Consider the following 25,158-nt stretch of genomic DNA (forward strand, 5'->3'; position numbering starts at 1 on the left):
CTAGCATTGGAATATCCACTAGTACATACTAGCTACTAGTATTTCGTTGTGTATAAAATATTTACTGTGTATAGTTTAAGAGTTCTTTCTTGAGTAGAATATAGTATTATTCCTAAATCCTCTAGAAGCATTCAAAAAGCATGTTGATGCTTTGTTTATAGAACACAGAGTTCAATATCTACCAATTAAGTCTAGTAATTGATTCAAATTTTCCATATCTTTACTCTTTCTCCAATTTTGTTGAGGCATAGTTGACAAGTAAAAATAGTATGTACTCTAAGTTGTACAACTTGATTCAATATATGTATCCCTTGTGAAATATTCACCGCAATCAAGCCAATGAACATATCCATCACCTCACATGGTTACTTTGTAATTTTGTATTTTTGTATGTATGTAGTGAGAACAGTTAAGACCTATCTTCTTAGAAAACTAAATTTCTAAAAAATGGAAATTCTGATAAATATTAACCTGTGTGAATTACAGACTACTGATAATGCAGGTAGAGGTAGCACTTAGATCTCTGCCACAAAATATGATAGAATTTATTTCTATAAGAGAGTAGTGGCAATGGAAACGTGGCTCAATCAATCATCACACTCAAAAATATAACATGAATCTTCTATTGATATGGTGCTTTACCTTTTCAAACTTATTTTGTATGCATTCTCTCCTTTATTTGAAACAACTAAATGTTTGGGTAATGTTGTTCCTAATTCATAGATGTAGCGACTTACAGAAATCAAGTAGTTTCCCTAGTATCACACAACTTTTAAGTGGCCAAGCCAAGGCTTGAACTAAATTTCTATGACTACTAATTGTCTTCCCACAGCATTGAAATTGTCTACATAGCAGTTAAAGGTCTTTCTACTCAATTAATTTAAAAAACCCAGATCAAAAAGGTATAGAAGTCCATAGCTTAGGTTAATTCAGCAGCTGATCCTGAGCCCTGGTTATTTTTGTTTTTCTCCTTATGATGCTCAGCAAGTTACTCTTGTCTTCAGGCTTATCCTCTTATAGTCTCAAGATGGGTGCGGTGGCTACAAGCATCACATCCTTACACTAAAGTACGTGGGGTGTGATGGTGCCTATCATCCCAACTGCTTGGGAGAACGAAGCAAGAGGACTGCTAGATTCCAGGAATTCAAGACTGCAGTGAACTGTGATCATGCCATTGCACTCCAACCTGGACAACAGAGACCCCGTTTCCAAAATACATACACACACCCACACACACAAAGAGACATTCCTTTTTTGGTGGAGGGGAAGTGCTATATATGTATGTGTGTGTGTGTGTGTAGATACATATAAATATATATACACATATACCTATAAAGCATATGTATATAAATGTATATATATATACACACACATAGCTAGTACATCCCCTTCACCAAAAAAAAAAAAATAAAAGTCCCTTCCTTATGTCACTTTTTAAGAATGAAGAAAATTTTCCTAGAAGACTCCTCAGCAGAGATCCTTCAGAACTCAGTGGCCAAATTATACAGCATGTTCAACCCTAATCAATCATGGGCAAGAAAAGTAAAATTACTGTTACTATGTTAGATTTAGACCTCGAGACGTGACACGCTGGCCTTCAATAATGAAAAAAATAAAACCACAAATTTTTATTGTCAAGAAGCAAATTTCTATTGTCAAGAATAAGGCAGGGAAGTGGCTCTGGGTAGGCAACAAACAGTGTCTGTGATACAGATACGGAGATTGAAGATAAGAGCAAGAGAAGATGAGTCAAAAACTATTACAGACCATGCATCCTGGGAAATGGGGAAATAGATTATTATAGAGAGAAATAGGAAAAGAACAAAGAGGTGTCAGTCATGATGGAAAGATGATAGCTTTGGTTTGGCACAAGTTGGTCCGGGAGATGGGATTTTCAAAAGGAATTGCAGTCACATAGTTACAAAGTTTGAAGCACGCAAGAGCAGCCAGAGTACAGATTGAGTCTTAAAAACTTCTTCATAGAAGAAGCAATGTCAGTGTCATGGAAGCAAGTAAGATTACTGAGAGAGACACTGGAAAAGAACAAAAACCGAGTATTAAGAATCATTCCTAATTAAGACTCTACAGAGTTAGAAATATGAATAAATGAAGAAGGCACAAATGGAAACAGAGTAGATATCATTAAAAAAAGGGATATGTCATTCCATTGCAAATGTAGACTATTAGACTCAACATTGAATAATTAACATCTCCATCTTTTTTCTTCTTTATAAGCAAACACTTAAAAATCTTTAAATATTTCACCAAGTGGTTGTACCACAATTTATTTAATCTTTCTTCAGTTTTCAGATATTTTCTTACTTCCAGTTATTTAAAAAATTCATCTCCTTAATCCAGTCTCAGCCTTCCACCTCAGAATCTGAGTCAAGCAGTATATAGACTCAGAAGAGGAGAATAAAGATGTTTTTAGCAAGAAAATTGGTTTAAAAACAACGTTTACTATAGAAAGAAACTGCTTGAAATTCTTTTGGTGTAATAAGCTTAGCCAGCAATATATTTTTTTCGTTTAGTTCAGAGATGATATTTACCCTCGCAAAGGCTTAACCACAAGGCTGGATTCAGGAAGGGGAAGAAGAATGTGAAGTAAAGAAGATAAACTTACACTTGTGTTGGATGGCTGTGGAAAGAGAAGTAGTCAGATGGGTGTCTCAGCAGTTTTTTTTTTTTTAGACTTTAACCCAAATAGGTCAAAATGTGTCATGATTGAAAACAAACAAAAAAACATTTTGAGTTCAGGAGTCAGCTCTTCTTCATCTGGTTCTTTACAGACATTTAGGAGCCCTGCATAATTAATGGATGACATTGTGCAGTTAGAGAGAATTCTAGTTTGCTTTTCTTAGCTTTCCTGAATTCTTTTGTGGCCTGGATCCTGCATGGCAGGGGCAAGGTGATGCTACAACAAAGCTGGAAGACTGATTTGGTAGGTTGCCTGATGGAGATGACACAGAGTCAGAAAGATCTAGAATTTGAACTAGAACTTAGCATCAGTTGAGTAAGTGGGGGAGAGATCATTAAGCTTCATTAGAAATCAGAGGAATTTATTTATATTTTATAAAACTAAAGATATCAATGCCAGCAGAATGACAATTAATAATGTGGTAGCTTGTTTCCAAAGTGGCCACCATCTTTATCTCTTTTTCCTTTAACACAAGGCATTCTTCTATCAAGAGATAGAGGCTGTGCCTCTACTCTCCTTGAATCTAGGCTTCCCTTTGGAATTCACTTTACCAGTGGAATTTGGTAAAAGTAATGTTCTGGGATTTCTTGAGGTTAAGTCATTAGAAGTCTTCAAGCTTCTACGTAGGTGTCTGAGAATACCAGTCACCATGTTATGAGACACCCAAAACATGGAGAGGTCATGAGTGAGCTCTCCATTTGACAACTTAAAGCAAGTTTTTATCCATGGACAGCATCCGTTATCAGCCATGTGACTGAGAGATCTTGGACATTAAGCTTCGTCAAGTCAAGATGATTCTAGCACTATAGCTGCAATCCTGAAAGATGTAAGGCTGGAACCACTCAGCTGAGCCCAATGCACCCAGAGAACTGTGAAAGTTTCAACTTTGTTTTAATGTAGCAAAAGATGAGATTAGTCCAAACATATCCCAATGGATGACTCTGCATCCAAGCCCAAAGTGGATCTGAGGGCATCTTGGTCTGAGGACTCTTTCACCATATAGGCAAGAGGTCATGTAAACCACGTTCCCAAATGCATCTTAGAGCAGAGCAGGAGTAAGAAATAGGCATAATAAAGACTGAACATTTTTTGCCTAAATACTAATCATTACCTGAAATAATTTAAAAATTATTATACTAAGCTAAATGTTAAAACAATGAATATAGTAAGTGGAGGCTTATGAGGAAGACTATTATTTTCTACAGAAAAATAAATTTCATTTTTATATAGGTTACATTGTAATTAAACAGAGCACAGACCAGTTCATCACAGGCTGTTTTTGTAAATAAAATACTGTTGGTATTGGAACACAGCAACACCCATTTGTTCCTCATTATCTGTAGCTGTTTTTGTGCTACCACATTTGCCACAGACATTGTGTGGCCTAAACTATTTTCTATCTGGCACCTTAAAGCAAAAGTTTGCTGATCTCTACATAAAGTAAAATTTGGAACCATGACTCATTAATCATAAAAAAATTGCAATTATATTTTCGGGGTAAATTTCTAGAAGTGGAATTGCCAGCTACAGAGTCTGTGCAACATTAAAGACTTTCATACACTTTGGTCCTAATTTATCTTCAAACTGTATCAGTTTACATACGATCATATCCAACATGAGATGTCTAAATTCCCTATATTCTAGGCAATCCAAGATTCAACTGGTTAGTCTATATTCTGTTGTTTATAAAAAAGGACATTTTGTACACAATTTTAAATCTGTATTTATGATCATTATCTAGAATACTTTAAAGAAGCAGAATTAGAGGATCAAAGCACAGTGTATTAAAATTATATCCCTTGCTATATATTGCCAAATTAATTTCCAGAAAAGCTGTACCAAAATACTTCCCCTTACATATGAAATTGATATATTTCACTTAATAAATGTCAAAGAAATTGACATACATATTTTATTTAGTAGTCTCAAGTTGTTGACATGTTAGACCAAAATTACATTCCATTTTTGTTTTAATTCACTTTGTATTCCTCAGGAAATTCAAATATTACCTATAAACTTATTAACTATTTTTATCAATATATTTTGTTTTTATCAATATATTTTGTTTTAATTCACTTTTTATTCCTCAGGAAATTCAAATATTACCTATAAACTTATTAACTATTTTTATCAATATAAAAGGCATCTCACAGCTTTTATTTTTGCCAATTAGTTTTGTTTTCCTACTTGTGTTTATATTATGTGAATTCAATAATACATTTAAAAAATGTGCTTATGAGTGAGTCTGCTATTGGACTGTCAGTCCCATTTCTGCATTGATCTACTTCTATACTAGTGCTTTTCAGAAATAATTATTTTAGATAATAATACCTTTTGGCATCTGATAGGGATCAGATATATTTATTGTTCTTTAACTTTTGTTTATTCATATGCATTTTCTCCCTAAGTTTGTTTTAGAAACAGCCTGTCAAAATCCCCAAAAGTCCTTTTGAAATTATTTGCATTGAGATTGACTTGGTATGCTTGAAATGTCATTTAATTTTCTTCTAAGATGTTTGTCACTAAAAATTTTTCTGAGTTGATTATAAATTAAATGGTTTTAATGTCAGGACTGTAACTATCTGTTCATTTTAATAATAGTTTTGGCACATATTTTCATTTTTATTGTTTCATTATATTGATCTTTCTCATTGTGGTTTAATTCCTTCATTGACTATTTTAAATGACATTCTTTATTGTGTAAATAGTTAAGTAAAAATTTTGCCATGAGAGGAGAAATAATGGTAATTTTTTAATAATGTGAATATAAACTATAAATACAAACTATAATGTAGTTTAGAAGCTCTTGATATTTCTAAATAATAATAGTTTGGGTATAAATGGGGCCTTTAATTGGAGGATTCAAAGAGTGCACATAAATCATTTAAGATATAATTGTTTCAGGCTTAAACTTTATGGCACTCAGGGCTCATTGATACTTGGCACTGGGGATAGTATGGGTTCATGGTGTTTCTGACTTATTTACATAACAACCCAATAGTATTCTTAGAATGAAAATAGGTTCAGTTCCTTGGTCCTACTAAGTTTTTGATAACTATGCTATGGCTAAATATTCCAGTCTTTTCTATATATCAGCTGCCGTATTTTTATCTTTACTGTATATGATGTTTCTATGATGTCTTCAGCTGAAATGATTATATCAAAATTATTTTGATTTTAGCTCTGTCTTCTGTTGCTTCTTCCATAGTCTGATCAAAAATTTATTTCACTTCAGTAGCCTGGAGACATGGGCTAGTCTAGGTCTCTCTCGTGACCAGGCAAATAGGATGCTGCAAAACTCTGAGTAACATCTGATTCTCAGAGTAACAGCCAATCTGAGAACTGCTAATGGAAATACGACAGCAATAATGGGGCCCTCAGTAGGCATTCTAGGGACTGGGCCATCAACCATAAGTGCTCATCATAATTCTTAATTCCTTTTAAGATGGGACAACCAATAAAGATGATATCAGGATCCTTAAAGAGGTTCTTTGGAGAGAACCCAAAAGTAAGCACAACTTAATACTAGATGTTATATTAACCAAAACACAACAAACTAGATTCATAGGATGTGCAGCTTGGGATGCAGGGATCTATGCCCACCAACCCAGGGGCTGCTGGTTGACTGCTTTTTTCTTACTGGCATCCCCTCTCCCACCCCTACCATGGATGGAAGGCAGTCATCTTTGAGGACAGATTTGGTACCATATTATAGGTCCCAAGTATAGAACACGTTTTTACCCAGGATGCCAGGATAATTTGCCTCTCCTCCATAATTTTTATATCCCAATATACTTAGTCCCTGAGCATTGAAAAAGCCTATTGAAGAAAAGTAGAACATCACTAGTTCTTCCAATTTTAGATAAAAATTAGTGCCCTATCCTGACTCCAAAATAGGTGCCTTACAGTCTTTGTTTTTGAAGCATCAGAGCATGTGTAGACTGTCAGACAGGCCCTGGCCTACACTCAGGGGCATTCAAGCGGCCATGTCCTTCCCTCTGACATCTCTCTCCATAGCTTTCTTCTCTTGACTTCTTGCATTGCCTTTCTAACTTGTTTTTCAGTTTGGCTACAGTCTCATTCCCTCAGCTTTTTCTCAGCTTCTGTTTCCAAGTTATTTGGCTCTAGTTTTGCTTCTCCCCAGGCATAGCACATCTGCCGTGACGATCATCTTCTTTAGTGAGCTCATCAGCTCAATAGTGGAGGTACAGGCACGAAACCGTCTTATTTTTCTCCAATAGCTGTTCCCAACTATGCTGTGGAAGTCTCTCCTTCCTAATGGGAATACATATTCTAATAATACTTTCAGCAGATTCCATAACTATCTTGTCACTTCAGAGTTATTAAAAGTCAATACAATCCAGCTTAAAACTAAAATTGCATGTCTACATCAAAACTGTCCCTCGTCCATGGTTTGACAGATCTGAAGTGAGGAAGGAGTGGAGTGTGGTGTGACTCTGGTTTACATTCATTCAATAATATTTATTGAATACCTACTGGATGAAAGGTTCATATCTAGGCAATTAAAATCCATCAGTTACTGTCAGAGTAGGACCTGCTATATAATTTGTGGGACTCAGTGAAAAACAAAATTGCAGGACTTTGGCCGGAATCTTCCTCTTTCAGGAACCCACTGAGCTAATTTCCCACAGACAGCCAGACCATGGACTTTAAATGCCTGTGCAGGAACATTACTGCTCAGTACCTACATTGGGGATGGGTAAGAAATCCCCACTTAGCCACCTAAAGAACATATGTCAATTGCCAACCCAAGGCAAGAGCCACTGCTGCATTACCACCTTGAGACTTCTCTGAACTTGCATCCACATTCTCCTGCTACCCAGGTCCCTGTAGGGATGGAGGGCAATGGTGAAATATAGACTCAGTGTCACCACAACTTCAAGGGTAAAGAAAGATGAAGCATTCCCAGCACAAGGGAGACTGAAACAGGAATGGGAGACTGAAACAGGAATATTCCTAGAGGCCAGGAGTTTGAGACCAGCCTGGGCAGTGTAACAAGACCATATCTTTACAGAAAATTTAAAAAAATTATCTAGGCATGATGATGCGTACTTGTAGTCTCAGCTACTCCGGAGGCTGAGGTGGAAGGATCAGGTCGCTTGAATCTAGGAGTTTGATGTTGCAGTGAGCTATGATCGCACCACTGCACTCCAGCGTGAAATGCGAGTGACAAAGAGAGACCCTGTCTCTTAAAAAAAAAAAAAAAAGGTCAGGCAGGACCCAGGAAGCCAGGAATTTTGAAGTATGCAGCCAAAAAATTATCCCAGGGAGGTAGCAAAAGTCAGGACAGAGCATGAAATAAGGCATAGAGGCCCCTCCCAGCTCATGTTACACTGTCCTGACAGACTTCACTGACAAAACACATAAATGTACTAAGGATTCCAAGACATAAACCACAGAGTGTTAAGCTTCAAATGTATGTAGGGCCCTTATAAGCTCAGGGCCCTATGCCAGTGCCCTAGCATATGTTGATGGAGCTGGCCCTGTTTCCTGGTCAAGGACATTTGTCCTACGGGCTTTTCACTTCTGCCATAGGGAACAGAAAATAACTGACAGACATAGTGAAAAAGGAATAATATTGCATATTACAAGGTGAGAAGTTGTAAGAAAAAAGGCAGCAGCGTAACTGGGTGACAGTGATAAGGAGTTTTGGGAAAGGAAGCATTAACTTGGATAGGTGAGCCGGGCCTCCTTGAAGTAAGAGCTGAACCCAGGCTTGTGGGACATGACACCCGTGTTTGATCAAGCTAAGGGAGAAACAGAGCTAAAGACCCTAAAGTGCCTAATGTGCTTGACGAACGGTAAGGAGGCCAGTGTGACTGCAGCAGGATAAGAGAGGGCCAGGATGGTGGCACATGAAGTCACTGAAATAATAGAACCTAAATCACATAGCCTCTTCTAAGTTACTTAAGAACACTGATTTGCATCACTGCAAAATGTTGAACAGATGAGTGAAATGTTCTGACTGAGGTTTTATATGCATTGCTTCTAGCTATATATTGAAAGGGGACCTTGAAAACTCGACCCTTTATTCAGATCAGGGAGGTATCACTGGGGAGTCAGAAGTGGTAGGACTAAAGGTATATATTGATGGAAAACCCAAGAGTGTTTTCCTGTTAAATAGGATATGGGTTATGAGAGAAGGGGAAGTGTTAAAGAGGATTCCCAAGTTAATTTTCTGAATAACTGGAAGAATGAACTTACCAGTAACTGAGATAGAGAGGCTTCAGATAGAACAGATTTGAGGGCACGGAAAAATCAGGACTTGGTTTTGTACATGTTGAGAAATCGTCCAAGTGGAGAATGAAGTTGGCAGTTTGACTTAAATGTTTGGAACTCAGGTGAGGGCTCTGGGCTGCAATGAGATAATTGTTCATTCACCATTACTAAGGATCCCTTACATCTTCCCCCTTGTGCATGTCAATTTCTTCACAGCAATAAACGGTCTCTTACTCCATATGCCCAAATTTAACCCATCCATTTTTATTTACCTCATTGTCCACTTCATCCTTCCTTCCTTCCATCCTTTCTTTCTTTCTCTCTTCATCACCTCCTTCCTGCAATAAATGTATAGTGATCATTTACTGAAGGCGTCAGTATAATCTAGAGGTTAAGAACATGAACTCCAAATGCAAACAACTTGGAGTTTGAATGTGAAACCTCATGTACCAGGTGAGTGGCTATGGGCAAGTCACACAGCCCCTCTTCGTGTTACATGAGGATGAAAATACTACTACGATCACATTAGGAGCATCAAGGAGCTGTTGTACAAATGAAGTGAGCTTACATAATAAGGGGTTAATACAGCACCTGGAATAGAATAAGCACCATACAAATGTTATCACCCTATTACAATTACCTTTATTATTACCAGTCACCTATTATATATTTCCTAATGTCGTAGTGATTTATCAAGGTTTGATTACCTTAAACTTCTTGAAGGAAAACATCATGTCTCACATTTGAATAATTACAACAATCCATTTATGCAATAAATGTTTATTTGGGAGTGTATTAGGCTCTGCAGAAGCAATGATGAGCAAGATAGACTTTATCTCTACTTCATGGAGCATACAGTCCCTGAGAAGGATGTTTAAATAAGTAATTATAACGAGTACTGAGAAATCTAATGGGAAACACAGCATACTATAAAGGCACATAGCAATGGTTATCCAGAGGAAGGGGATTGGGGGTGGTAATTCAAGAATGATTCTCATGGAAAGTAATATTTAAACTTAAATGAGTAAGAATGTGGAAGTTCTTTACAAGGCCCTCATTTTTCTTCAGTTAATAATGTAAAAAAGACTGCAATTACAGGGTTAAATTGCCAGGACCCTCAGTTCCTTATTGATGGGCCAAATGGCTGGTATCATTGCTTCCAAAAGTGAATTGAACTTGATGGAGCTCATGATGAGAAATAAAGTTTGTGTTTTTATTTTTATCTTTTAATTCCCTTTATTCAGGAACGTTTTGAAGTCCTCTCATATGCAGGATGGATAAATCCAGAGATCTAATTAATACACAGTGTGAGGACTATAGTTAACAATATTGTACTGTGTGCTGGAAATTTGTTAAGAGAGTAGGTTTCAAGGGTTTTTACCACACAAAAAAGAAAGAAAAGAGAAAAAAGCAATTACGTGAATAAATGGATTGTTAATTTTCTTGAATGTGGTAACCATTTCACTATGCATATGTATACCGAAACATCATGTTGCATAACTCAAATATATACAATAAAAATAAATAAATAACACTGGTTTCTACGAAAGTACAAAGAGAGGAAACAAAGAGTTATACAGAAAGAGATAAAGAAAAGGAGGAGGCTGGGCATGGTGGCTCACACCTGTAATCCCAGCACTTTGGGAGGCTGAGGTGGGCGGATCACGAGGTCAAGAGATCGAGACCATCCTAGCCAACATGGTGATACCCCATCTCTACGAAAAATACAAAAATTTAGCTGGGCATGGTGGTGCGCGCCTGTAGTCCCAGCTACTCAGGAGACTGAGGCAGGAGAATCGCTTGAATCCAGGAGGCAGAGGTTGCAGTGAGCCGAGATCACGCCTCTGCACTCCAGCCTGGAGACAGAGCAAGACTATGTCTCAAAAAAATAAAAAAGGAAGGGAAAAGAAAGAGAAGGAGACAGGGAAGACCCTTAATCCCTTATTTCTTATCCAGGACTCCTGATCCTGCAACTCTTAATCTTTCAGTCCGTGCTACATAAGAGCTTGAAGAATGGATAAGTTAAGTTTTAATTATTTGTATAGAATTCAATGGACTAGTTTACCATATTTATTGCACAAGGTTATTTGGAGCTATTCAAGGATGAAGTGAGCAGACTATAAAAAAAATTATAGAGGACCTGAAAATAAAACTTCTACATCATTGAAAAGGCACCTCCATCATTTAGTTTTAAGTACATTTTATTCTTTGAGAATGGGTGTCAGTGCAATAAGATTTAAAATTGCATTGTTATGCTGTAGATGGAATGCTGCTTTAAAAAGTGCTGATTGCAAATGAACATTATTTACAAGTAATTCCTGGGGGTAGGCAAAGAGGTGCAGAAATAATATTTTCTGAATTATTGGCCTACTATCATCACAGAAATGACATCCCATATAAAGTTATCACAAAGAGCACATTTCCAAAATAAATTATAAAGATTAAATGAAATGGCAGAAGGGAAAATAGGGGTGGGGTGTCTATGGCATAAGAGACAGAAAAATAAAAAATTATAAATGATTGCACATAACAATTGTAGGTTCGAACTGAGAAACTATTTGAATTTAGAGAAACAAGATTGGAAAATGGATGAGAAATAAATCCCAGGCAGAGACAGAAGAAAGCTGTAGTATTAAATATGCAGTCTGACTTCCTTCTGGAAAAAGTTGGGTCCTCCATGACCTAACAGACACATTTCACTGCAGAGGATATTTACAGTCCTTAGCCTACAATCTGGATTAATCCAAGACCCAATGACTAGAATATAAATGTCTGACTTAGATGGAGAAGTAACAACCATTGGCTGAATTTTTATGATGAGCTTTGAAAATAGCTCCTTGATAATTTCTCCTACTTTTCAGAGCGCTAAGAAAGCCGCTCAGTCTTATAACTGGCAGCCGCTGCCTCTAGCTAATCACAGCAACCCCCAAAATTGGTATCATTGTTCTCTCTAAGGAAAGGCACAAGGTGCTCTACAAAACCTGAGAATGTTTCCCACAGAACCCATTCAGAGCCCTGGTAACAAGTCACTTTTTTTTAAGCTCTAGATATAGTGGAGGGACATCAAAGTCCAGGGAATAGATAACAAAAGATGTGTCTATTTGTGGCTGCAAAATTCTGACTCTAAGGAGCTCTTTGATTTCACATTGATAGAACACGCAATGACCTGTATATGCAGTGCAAATACAAAGAACATGAGTGCAGACTCCTCAATTCTCAACACTTTAGTGTGGTTCTCAAACTTCAGTGAGCATCAGAATCACATGGAGAATTTATTCGTTCAAACATTTTTCCGGGCCTCACCCCCGCATGCTTAATTGGTAGGTTTAGGGTTTTGTTTTTTGTTTTTTTTTTTTTTGAAAATTAGTATTTCTAACACAATTTCCGGTGATGCTAATGCTGCTGGTTCAGAACCACCCTTTGAGAGCCACTGCTCTGTACTGCACAGTGATGAATGACAGTGCCAGAACTAAAGCTGGGACAACCTCTCAGACAGCACAGAGGTCTCACCACCACAGTGTTCCCCTTCCTCTACATGCTACATTGCCCAGTGAATGCCCAGTGAAATAGCTACGTGTTTCTTTGTTCCAGCATATCCTACTTTGGCTTAATTAAGCAATTATTCAACAAGACAGAGGAGGCCCTGTGACCTCTTGCCAATTCTATTTGTCTGATATTCAGCATCACAATGTTCAAATAAACCACACACGCCCACACACACACAGACACACCATTTAAGCTGATTAAAGTTTCACAAGCAGATTACTCTTAAATTGCCTGACCTGTGAGGTCAGAGAGGTTCAAAGGTGCAGACTAAGGTCTACCCTTTTACATACTCTTGATCTATCCCCCACCACCCATACCTAGGAACAAGGCAGCATCAAACTGTCATTGCATGCCGTCATTTCCACAATGCATCCAGGAAGTTTTCACTCCATCTGCCTTGTTACTCCTGGATCTCATCTTTTTATATTTTAGTTGCCTTTACTCTGCATTTTGACCTCATGTATGCTCATGTTTCTTGTACTTGCCCAGTTCAGAAAGTTTTTGAGTTGACTTCCTCTTCCAACAGGGTTTTAGGATTCTTGAGCCACCCACTGACACAGGGGTAACAAAAGTAACAACAGGCAGGGTGCAGTGCTGGTCACCCACTGCTGCACCTGTCCTCCAAGAGATGGGTGCAGGTTATGGGGAGGGGCAGAGAGAAACAGCAGTTCATTACCCCCAGAGCTAAAGACAAGATTCCCTTGAGAATCCAGCTCCAGCCACATCACTTTTACTGCTGTTACCATTTTTAAAATGTCAAAATATGCAGGTACATCTTGGTTCCTGACGCTGCTCTCTATTTGCCATTTGCAGGAATCTTCCCCAAAGCACCATAACTCAGAGATGTTTCATCTGAACTCCTAATAAAATTTGTAATAGCTGCCAATGGTTGACCACTTGCTAAGCCCTAGGTGAAGCACTTTACTTGTGTTATGCCATTTAGTAATTGCAATGTCTCTGTCACAAAAGTGCTGTGTGCTCCACATGTCACATGTGAGGAAATTAAGGCTTAGGGATTTTAAGTAACCTGTCCAAAGTTACTTGTAATCTGTGTCGGAGCTAGTATTTCAACCCTGTCAGTCGGTTGCCAGACTTGGCACTTGTGCTGGTGTGATTTCTGCTTTCCTATGGCACAGACAGCCTCAGCCAATCACACGGCACTTTCACAGTTTTTGTTTGACAGATTTGAGATGAATATCTTGTGAGCAAATGAACCTCAATTCAACACAGACATGTGGAGCACCAATTGGGTTTTCAGCCGGCTGTGTGCAAGGATCCACCACGATAGGGTGGGAGGTGGGAAAAGGAAAGCATTCAATTTGGTCCCTACCTAGGGAGAATTTAGATATGCATGTAAGCTGTGGAGAATTGGACAGGAGAACATATGGGGAAGTGGCCAAATGTGTGAGAGGCAAGCTATAAAATATGTGTTTAGCTAAAACCGAGAACTAAAAGAAGAGGCTAAATAGGCTAAATAGTATAAAGGAACATCTTCCAAAATCAGTGGCAGAGCTACCCTCAGCTCAGATGGTGACAGACTGGCTGCCTAACGTCCTAGAAACTCAGTCATGTAACCGTTGCACTGGGGATATTTACAATGCCCTCTCATTTTAATATTTAGAAGTTAATTACCGTCACTGTCAACTCTTTTATCTCAACAACATTTCAGAGAAATGTATTCAGGCATTATGTGACTTGTAAGTAAGATTATCAAGGAAGTTCACAGAAGTGTCATAATCAAGGGATTTGGCTGTTAATAAAGAACTTACTGAAAAACAAATGAGTTAACACTACACAGAATTTGAATTTGGCTAAAGCAAATTCTAGAATTGCATATAGTATAACGCTTTTCTTTCTTTCGAGATGGAGTTTCACTCTTGTTGCCTGGACTGGAGTGCAATGGCGTGATCTCGGCTCACGGCCCACGGAATTACTGGGTTCAAGTGATTCTCCTGCCTCAGCCTCCCGAGTAACTGGGATTACAGGAATGCACCACCACCCCCAGCTAATTTTGTATTTTTAGTAGAGATGGGATTTCTCCATGTTGGTCAGGCTGGTCTCAAACTCCTGACCTCAGGTGATCCACCTGCTTCGGCCTCCCAAAGTGCTGGGATTAAGCATATGTCATCACAAAGCTAGAATAAAAATTAAAGACCAATGACCACAGTTATGTGCAAAATGGGCAATGAGACTATCTAGCTTTGAGAATTAGACTAGACTCAAAAGCCACACTTTTGCCCTGTATTATTTAAATCTTTAAATAAACACAAATATGCTTTTGGGTGGGCTTCATTGGATGTAATATCTGCATTATGCTGGTGCACTCACACAAAGACACACATAACTGATGAGCTGATAGAGTGTATTACCCCTGCTTTACAGATGGCTAAATGGATTAAGCAAATATCATTGCTGCAGCATGAAGCTGAGCCTTTGTATTCACTTATAAAGTTAGGAAAATCACTGAAGAGAAAGAGAAATCGTGCAACTGGAATGGAGAAGAAAAGCTCCAATTATAGTTCCAGAATTGGCTGCCACCTTTAGTGTTAACAGAGTGTGCACGTTTCTCAGAAGTGACACCTGCATTGTCTATTGGGAAACATTTAATCCCTGGCGCTGCATTAAGGAGGCTGGTGAACATACAACTGAATAGAAATGATGTCAGTTCCTTCTGAGATAGAAGAAGCTTCACTAATTGAAGTAGGAGCATATCAGAGGGTTCTGTGGACCTCTCTTAATTTGATTCCACTTGCAGTGTACCGTTCTGCCCCTGCAGAATACCTGGAAATTGAATAAACATATGACTATTTGAATGTAGATGTAGTTCTGATGTTCCCACTGCCCTCTGCATAAGCTTTATCTAGGATTTGATTAGCTGTGTCTCTCCTGCTAAAAGGAAAGGCATTTTGTTTCATTTAACGTAGGATTACCAGTGACTAAAGTGTGCTATGCATATGGTTGGCTCCTAAGGAATGATCATGGCAGTGTATTTACAAAAACAAACAACTCTTTTATCTTGGGGTCACTTCTCCAACAGCCTAACCTATCAGCACCAGAGCCAAGAATCAGAGAGAAAAGACAAAGCTCTTTGGAACAGTCGGAATGGTTGTAACACTGAGGTCTGTGAATTAACATCTGTGCTTTATCCAAAGGAAATACTCTTGAGTGTTCATGTAACATCTATTTTTTTAATCTTTATTTTTGTCTTCAGTAGTTGTCATTGGAACACAGTTAGTGCTCAGTAAACAAGTGCTGCATCAAGAAAGCATTTTGTGCACATTGAGGTTTTTGATCTGAAAAATATGATTGTGCTTAATGCTCGGGTACTTAAAAGCATAAGTTTTAGTTATCTGACAAAGATGCTCATGGTGGGAATTGATTCTCTTGTGATTCCAGAATAATGAAGTGTTGTATTGACTATTTCCAGGTGACACCACTGACTTGTCCTGATCTGGAGAGGCTCTGGCTTGCTCAGCCTGCCGTTGAGTTTGCAATGAGAGTGTAAAGTCAAGACAGATACAGATGCTAACAGGACATGGACACCTTTTCAGATAACTGACTTCATCTGTCTGCCTGTTTATGTGGAGAGCTGATTATCAGCCATGTGCAAATGCTCGGGAACCGATCTGATCTCTGTGATGTTTTACACTACAGGCGGAGCAGAGCCATCTTTCTATCCAACATTCACTCAGCGAGGCAGGAAATATAATTAAGCTTTCATGCATATTCCCATGGTACCCTGCACAGTCAATCATTAAAAAAAAGTCAGTGCCACAAGAGCTTGTTTGTTTGAAGACATCACCTAAGAACTTAAGATCTCTGAGAGGCAGGAGAAGGGATGTAAGCCATGTGAGGCATGGGTAGGAGTGGTGGGTTCCTTAGGGGCGTGAAAGCTGGGCTCAAGGTGATTGTGGGCAATTATTCTGCAATGCACATAAAGTATATTTAGTCCAATAAGCACAATCTAGAGAGTTTTTCATGGGAAAATTTCACTCCAACATTGCAGTGCCTAAAAGAATGAAAATTACTTGAAAATGGTCAGTATTGCTAGAGTATAATAATTGCTTTTTAGGCCAAATCTATTGTGCGGAGGACTTTACAGAAAATATTTATAGACACTTTTAATACAAAGAAATGTTATAAGACCAAGAATTATAATATCTAATTTGAATTCCAGCTTTGTCAATTATTGTGTAAACCTGAGCACATTACTGAACCACTAAAACATCAATTTCTTCATCCATAAAATAGGTATGGAAAGATATAATCATACTATTGTTCTGTGGCTCAAACTAAACAATGTAATATATTTAAAGTAACTCATAGACTACCTAAGACCTCAATAAGCTGTGACTGGTTTTATTAATCTTTTTGTTGTTATTCATGAAACACTAGTTCAAATACATATAGTGAATGCATTTAGAAAGCTATACATACTAGACTCTCTTTTTGATAGTTACAGTGCATGTATGAATTTTAAAGGCTCTGAAATGGTCTAAGTTAAAAACAATAACAAAATAGCAATAGGAAAAAAAAAAAAAAAGGACACCTGTGTGGTTAACCCAGTATTTTCCAAATGTATTTGAAAATAAGCCCTGTTTTTTTTCTTTTCTTTTTTTTTTTTTGCAGAGTCTCAATCTGTTGCTCAGGCTGGAGTGCAGTGTCATGATCTTGGCTCGCTGCAACCTCCACCTTCCAGGATCAAGTGATTCTCATGCCTCAGCCTCCCAAGTAGCTGGGATTACAGGTGTGTGCCACCACGCCCAGCTAATTTTTGTATTTTTAGTAGGGGCAGCATTCGACAATGTTGGCCAGGCTGGTCTCAAACTCCTGACCTCAAATGATTCTCCCAACTCGGCCTTCCAAAGTGCTGGGATTATAGGCATGAGCCATTGTGCCCGGCTGGGCCCTATTTTTTTCTATATTTAATTCTTACTACTATGTCATAGAACTAGGATTTCACATACTTTGGTAAAAGTCAACTTTGCCCAAATTCTTTAGTTTTCAGATCCCCAAACAAGTCTCTATCCAATATGAGGTTATAGCCCTTACCACAAGACACTCCATACCATGCGCTATGGTGAAAGACAGAGATCTATTACAATCTCAAAGTTGGTTCCATATTGGAATCACCTAGAGTACTTTAAAAATTACTGGTGTTTGGGTCCCACCAGAGATTTCTATATAATTGGAATAGATTAAGGCCTGTTCTCAAAATCTGTTTGAAACAGCCTAGATAATTCCAAAAGGCAGCCAAGTTTAAGAACTAGTGCAAGTGATAACCCTAGGGCTACTTTTTTTAACACCATTGTCATATTTTTCATTCAGATTTGAGGGTAAGCCTGCAATGTTTTTTACAAAGCTCAAGAATTTGGTAAATACCCAATGATCATGATCAGGTATCTCTCTGTAATCATTCTTTTATTAATTCATTTAATAATCATATACTGATCACAAAGGAAACAGCCATGTTCAATAGGTTCTGTTCAACCCTCCTAACTCCTTGCCCACCCACTTCCCAAAGCCCTCCCGTGTTTCTCAGTACTACTACTCACTTGGATTATTTTACCATGCAGAATACCACAAGGGGTGTTCTTCCCAGCTAATAATTATCTTTTTGTTTGTGCCTAATTCATGAAGCATCCCTCCTCCTGCCCTCCAGCTGAACCATGAGGTCCTAAACTCGTATATCAGCAATGGAGATAGGAAGGCAGAGAGAGCCTCATACAGAATAAAGGACAAAAGCTTCAGAGTAAAATATACATGAGTGTAAACACTGATTCTACCTCTTATAATCTGCATGGTCTTAGAAATTTTAATTTCTCTGAGCTCAGTTTTCTTATTTATAAAATAGGGGTGATAATATTAACCTCACATAGTGTGAAGATTCAATGAGATAAACCACGTGAAATCTATAGATCCCAGGCATAACACACTAGAGATGATCAAACAAGAAAGTGCTTATTTATCCATGTTGACCATTTTGAGACCTTAGCTTATTGCACCACACTTGTACTGAGCAGGATGTAGACTCCTCAAAGGGTAATCTTGGAAAATAGACATTTCAAGAGCCAGGAGAAAGACTTATGGTACTTTAAGCAAAGTTAGTTTTCTTGAACTCATTGTTTTTCTGCTATAAATAAAAAAACTGAAGAAAAAATGATATGGTCATATTGATACATGAATGTAGAGAGGGAATATATTACTATTCTGGATAACTAATATCCTTAAATAGAAATAAATCTGATGAAATTCTATTTCGGTTGGACTTGAAGATATTTTCCCTAAATACCTTTAGAGACCAAGTCAGAGAAAACATGAAACAGATTGCATAAAGGATATAAGAAACACATGAGTGAGTTATTATCCATGCTAATAAAAACTACAAAGAAACCAGGGATGCCCCAGAGCATGTGGGGAACTGTATGTGGTTTCAGGATGGCCTCCTAGATTTGGGGCTCTGGCTGTGTGTCTGTACCAGACCAAAGAACATAGTCATTTGTTATGCTGTATCAATTAATACATTCTTTTCTGTTTGTGGCCACTCAACATCAACAAACATGATCCATTTCTGTTTTCTTTACGCCCTGTCGATTCACCCTGGGACTATCTGTATGGCACTTGCTCCCTGGAATGCAAGTGAAGTTTCATGGAAACTGTTGCCATTATGGTCTTAGCTTCCCCTGTTCTTTGTGTAGTCACAGGAACTCAGAGCAAAGGTCATCAAACAGAGAAGCAGAATGGGGGAGGAAGACAGGCAGATACCACATAAGTCTGAGGCCATGGGTGTTTCACAGCATTCCTGTGTCCTTTATTGCCTGATAAGTTAGTCCCTATTTCTCCAAGGACTTTATTGGGGGTCTCTTCCATCTACCCAATGCCATCCTGCAAAGAGTAAGATCAGAGCCTCAGTATCAGCAGGCGGGGTTTGGGATCAGTGGGTACCTGTATTAGTCTAACTTGAAATCCCTTTGCTATGAAGAAACACCTGAGACTGAGTAATTTATAAAGAAAAAGAGGTTTCATAGACTCACAGTTCCACATGGCTGGCGAGGCCTCACAATCGTGGCAGAAGGTGAAGGAGTCAAGGCATGTCTTACATGGCAACAGGCAGGAGAATGTGTGCAGTGGAACTGCCCTTTATAAAACCGTCAGATCTCATGAGACTTTTATTCACTGTCATGAGAACAGCATAGGAAAGACCTGCCCCCCATGATTCAATTACCTCTCACTGGTTTCCTCCCACCGCACACTGGGGTTATGGGAGCTACAGTTCAAGATGACATCTGGGTGGGGACACAGACAAACCATCTCAGTACTCTTTAACAGGATCTCTGGGAAACTGAGGGGGTCCCCAGGTATACAAAGCCCCATATGGACTCTTCACTGAACTCCCACCATAGAATATACATGCCCTAGCCTGTTGACCAAGAAATTTGACAAATTTGCATTTCTGAACAAAAAGAGGAGTGTTAATGCATATTTAGTAGCACACTTCCTGGTAAATATTTAATAATAATATTAGCTATAATTCTATTATTATGATTATCATAAATCAAAAAGAGGAAGGCATAATATCAAGTGGTACAAGAAGGTCCAGTAAGATAAGGAATGTTAAAAGTTTATTGGCTTTAGCAATATAAAGATCATCTGTAACCTTGCAAGGTACACTGAGCAGTGAGTGGAAGGAGGGGAAACTGGAAAGAGGGTAGAAGACCTTTCAAGAAATTAGCATGGGAAGAATTGGCAAGAGACTAGCTGCAGTTAGAGAGAGAACCTGGGTCAGTCACACTGTTTTTTATGATTCATTCTTCACCTAGAAAGGGGAGCATATGGTAGTGCTGAAGTGTGAGTGATTCCCAACCCTCCTGCATCTCCCATCTTCATGGTCCTTGCCTGCTCTAGGTCCTTGGCACCATTCATGGATTCCCTGGTGTCTTTTGCACCCTCCGGGAGTATGACCTTACAAGACAATTGAAAATTCTTAAATTGCTAAGCCTCAGGAAGGATGTAAGAAATCAATAGAATAATAGAATTCTGCCCCCCATACTTTACACATGGTTATGACTTCAAGCTGAAATACTGGCACTCATTTTAAAATTAAAATGACTCATTTAATCATTCCTCTATGGATCCAGAGGGAGTGGAGGACTCTTTTAGCAGGAGCCAATGGCCACTGCATGAAGAAAGTTCCAGAGCTGTTTATAGAGCCTCTGATGCAAGGGGTGACTCAACAGAGAATTGCCTGACTCTAGAGAGATCAAATTCTTTTTCCTGGAGAATGACTCAATTCTACAATCTTCCATTTATAATTGGCCATTTCTGAGGCTGCCTGGTCTTCAGTCTTCTAAAAATAAAATTCCAAGAACCTAAAATCTCTGATACTGAAGGCATTGAGTCACCAAACGATTTCTACTCTGTGTTGTAGATTTGATTTTGTCTATTATTTAGAGTATTACAAATTGACAATAAGTCAGTAAAACGAATCCTTGAGAATCCCTAATTCCTAAAATTTTTTCAACACTTTCATGTTTGGCATTTCCTTCATTTCCTAAAAATTCTCTCCTTAATTGTGTTACTGATTATTTTCCCTCTCATTGGTCATATTTGCACTATTTTCTTATTGACAAAATAACTGTCGAGGGAAATTCAGCAGTTGGGCTCAAAGTCATATATGCAAATCCTTGCATTCTTCGATTATTCAGGCCTGGATGGTTGAGACGACTGACAGTGTTCGTTGTGTTAAATTATCTGTCTCTGTTTCCAGAAGATGACATGACCTAGACTTGAGAAACTGCAGAGATGTTGACAAAAGAATGAACTCTATGGAAAGCTTATTTGCTTTTAAGTAAAATGCATGTTGTTTTAAGCCCTACTAGCTCCCTGTTGCCTATAGGATAACTACAAAACTCTCTTGCATAGCAAAAAAATATCTTACAACCAAATCCTAACATGCTTTTCTAGAATCACCTTTTGAGGTTTTTAAGTCTTTGTTCTAAGCTATGGCTATACGTATTTTCCATGCATTGGTATATGCTCTTTCTTCTACCTAGAGGTTCCCAGTTCCACATCTACATCTAATTTGAAAATACTTCTGATAATTTTATATCTAATTCAAGCATTAGCTCTTTTTCTAAAATTTCTGACAAGTCCTTACAGAGAAATCTCAAAGCACTTTATGCATACCTGTACCACGGATCTTATTCATTATTTTCATTGTTGAATCTCACTCACTGTGGGTCTCTTACAGTAATATATGATTTTAAATGTCTTGCTCAAATTCTTATAATTAGTAACTCAGTATATAAATAAAATGTTTACATTGTGTATTGCCTCCCCAAAATAAATTGCTCGTATGATTTCCAAATTTCCAGGGTAATTTAAAATGTAATATTCACTAATTAATCCCTGATAAGCTGCAAGTACCTGACATCCTCCCCTAGAAATTGCATCTCCTGAATTTTAGTCTTTGATTCCTGTTACAACATACCCACTGCCTTCAGAGAAACCAGAGTGTGAAAGGATTGATTTCAGTTTCTGGGTATGATATATGTTCCTAAATGCAAATTTGAAAGAAAAATCAAACGAGGTACTCATCTACTTCAGACTATTCTTGTTCAAGATGGAAAGAATCATAGACTGGGTAAGTGATTAGTCCAAAGCCAGGGAGTGATCTAGGATCAGATCCAGAACTAGAATGTAAGTCTCCTAATCATCATTTCCGGGATTACTGACAATAACATTAGATTAAGAATCAAAATATCTGAGTCTCATTTTCGGCTTTGTCATCAATAAGCTGAGTTACTTAAAGCAAATCCCCTACACTTTGAGTTTTACTTGCTTTACCTGCAAAATAAGTAAAACCATACTTATAAGGTGTTGTGAGGATTAAGTATGATGAGAAAAGCAAGGAACACTTTGAAAATTACTACACAATGTGTTCATAATAATTTTTATTACAAAATTAATTCTAGTTTGTGGCAGATAAGGAACCCTGCAGGTCACAGCTCTGACTGAACTCATCCTGGTCTTTGTTGCCTCTGTAAAGAGAAATTTTTTTCATAGAGTAACTTGGTAGCTTGTTAAGAATATGCCTTATTGTTCCTCTTGTTGCACAATGTACCACTCAAAGAAAGCTATTTTAATGATCGAATTTCGGGCATTTGGGGGAAGGAGAAGGAAAGAACCTGGGTGCAAGGGCGAAGGTGTTCTCAGGGACTTTATCATTCACTAGGATCTCACTTCATCTCAGAAAGCCGTCATCCTTTGTAACGTGTGTGTAGTCTATGGCTATGCCCCACATACCCAATTAAGCCTCCATTCTAACTACAAGGAAGGTTAAACTTTACCTTCAGCTAATCTGTGGCTGATAGATACTTGTGCAAAGATAGCACCAAGGGTAGGCCGCAGATGGCTTTACAACTTCCTGTGTTCTACAGGAATGGTGGTGGTGTGATGCTTGATAGGAGAGGACTAAAAAATATGTCCATCAGGGAGGGGAACATCACACACTGGGGCCTGTCGGGGGTGAGGGACTAGGGGACGGATAGCATTAAGAGAAATACCTAATGTAGATGACGGGTTGATGGGTGCAGCCAATAACCATGGCACGTGTATACCTATGTAACAAACCTGCATGTTCTACACATGTATCCCAGAACTTAAAGTATAATAATAATAATAATAATGTGTCCATGCACAAAACCTAGCATTTGAACCTACCTGCATGCCTCTTCTTCCTCTTCACAGTAAGTATCGCGTGTACTGTATATAGAGTGTGTCTGTGTGTAGGGGGCATGTGTGTGTATTTGTGTATATGTGTATCAGGGTAGAGGAAAGATGGTCTCCTACAAGGGCAACGTTGTATTTGCCTTAGCACTCTCTAGGCCAAGTTGGACAACACCTGTATACTCTGGAGACTGCAGCCTTTAATCACTCCTTCACCAGATTGCTAATATTCCAAATTATATGTTCTATGGGAGTGTGCATGTATTAATAAAGCCTCCAGAGACATTGCCTTGCCTGATACATAGATAAAGCTGCTTGGTGGATACCTTCTTATCTTCTTATTAATGATATGCCCAAAGCTCAGATTAACTCCCTACGACTTTGAAGATTGCCTCAATAGGCTTTTCTGAAAAATCAGAGCATTATAATCACTGCTTACCCTTTAGCCACCCATTTTGAAATTTGGATAGAAAAATGATCCCATTTTCTTGCCCTGTTTTTTTTCCCCCCTGTGGCTCTATTATCACCAAGGGACACCCAGATTTATCTGCCTTAATAGTACATTTCATTGTTTTCCATAGGACTAAAAATAATAGACTTCTAAAGAGAAATAGAATTGAATTTTTCTCCTTCTTTAGATAACTTAGTAGGAATTCCAAAATTATTACTTGGGAGATTTTCCTCACTGCGAATAGATTATTGTCTGTGCTACATTTTAATTTCTCTTGCCTATATCTTTTTTTTAAAAAAAAAAACAATATATTACTATTTAAGGGTACATTGTTCACTCTCTTTAAATCTGAAGAAAAAAAGGCGGACTAGCTTCTGTTAATTAAAAGTGTGTGCTGGAGGGCGTGAGATACCTGTGGGTCACTCTTTTGGTTGTTAATTTTGTGGTGAAGTAAGCTGTGCCCTGTAGCACTTTGTGTCTGATTCACTATCACTTTGGACATTTAAATGTTAATTATCTTGGTTTTCTAAATTATTGTATCTGACTTTTCCATGCCCAGTGCCCTGGATATTACAAGCCATCACTAAGCTGGTGTTTGTGAAGATATCACAGCTTCTATCTCTTGCCTGATGGTAGAATGCATACTTCATGCTGAATTATGAAGACCCAATTAAGAGTGTATTTCAATCTGCTGGCTTATTATAAAAAGAGGATATAGAATAAAGAGATGGGGGGATTTGGAGCCTTTATGTGACCAGGCAGGGAAATTGCGGTCAGAAATGGGCATGGAGAGGCCGTAATGGAGTCCAATAAGGGTTGGCATGTTAGATTCCATCTAAGATGGCTAGGCACACAAGGGCAAGAAATTAGCTGGAAAGCTAGCTGGCAAAGCAAATTGTTCACACAAAATTACCTTCTTAATAATGAATCTTAGCATACTTTCCCTCTGTGTGTGTGTGTGTGTCTGCACACGTGCATGTGTGTATGTGTTTCATGATTTATTAAATAGATTAACTACATTGATTTTTACTTTGAGATTTCCAGGCAATCACACAATACTTGAATTTTTCAATCCTGTTGCTACATTATATGTTAATAAAAGCCAATAGCAAACATTTAAAAAGTTTTCCTAGATTAGGGCCCTTTCAGGAATCGATAATCTCATTGTCACGGTTCAAAAAGCTATCAATTCTATGAGGACCACTAATGGCTGCAGAAAGAATGCATGTAAACACCACCAGAAGAAAATCAATGTTCTCTCTAAGTCATCGATAATTCTTGATGGCAATTGGAATTATGAAAAACATTACATGTACCTCGTGTCTTAAGCATTTGGAAGGGATCCACATCAGGTAGCTGGAATCCTGGTGTCCAGGACAACGCAGCTATCATTTAGGCCTTGTTGATCTGTTAACTGGTGCTTGGATAATACCTTATGGTTCCTAAGATAGAGTGTCATACACGTGACTCATTTGGCAGCCACAGCAACCCTGTG

The 25,158-nt window shown here is 38.2% G+C and overlaps 1 long non-coding RNA gene across 1 annotated transcript in view; it reads right to left on the bottom strand.

Annotated features, from left to right (window-relative positions):
- LOC129531804 (uncharacterized) overlaps nt 1-25,158 on the bottom strand; it is an 84,073-nt gene that overhangs the window by 19,762 nt on the left and 39,153 nt on the right. Inside the window, exons 2-3 of the long non-coding RNA XR_008677215.1 lie at nt 9,211-9,276; nt 8,924-9,074 (exon numbers count right to left, since the gene is read on the bottom strand). This is a non-coding gene — a long non-coding RNA (uncharacterized lncRNA). The remainder of the gene's footprint in view (nt 1-8,923; nt 9,075-9,210; nt 9,277-25,158) is intronic.

The sequence above is a fragment of the Gorilla gorilla genome, chromosome 12 (genome assembly GCF_029281585.2).
Source record: "Gorilla gorilla gorilla isolate KB3781 chromosome 12, NHGRI_mGorGor1-v2.1_pri, whole genome shotgun sequence".
NCBI lineage: Eukaryota > Metazoa > Chordata > Mammalia > Primates > Hominidae > Gorilla > Gorilla gorilla.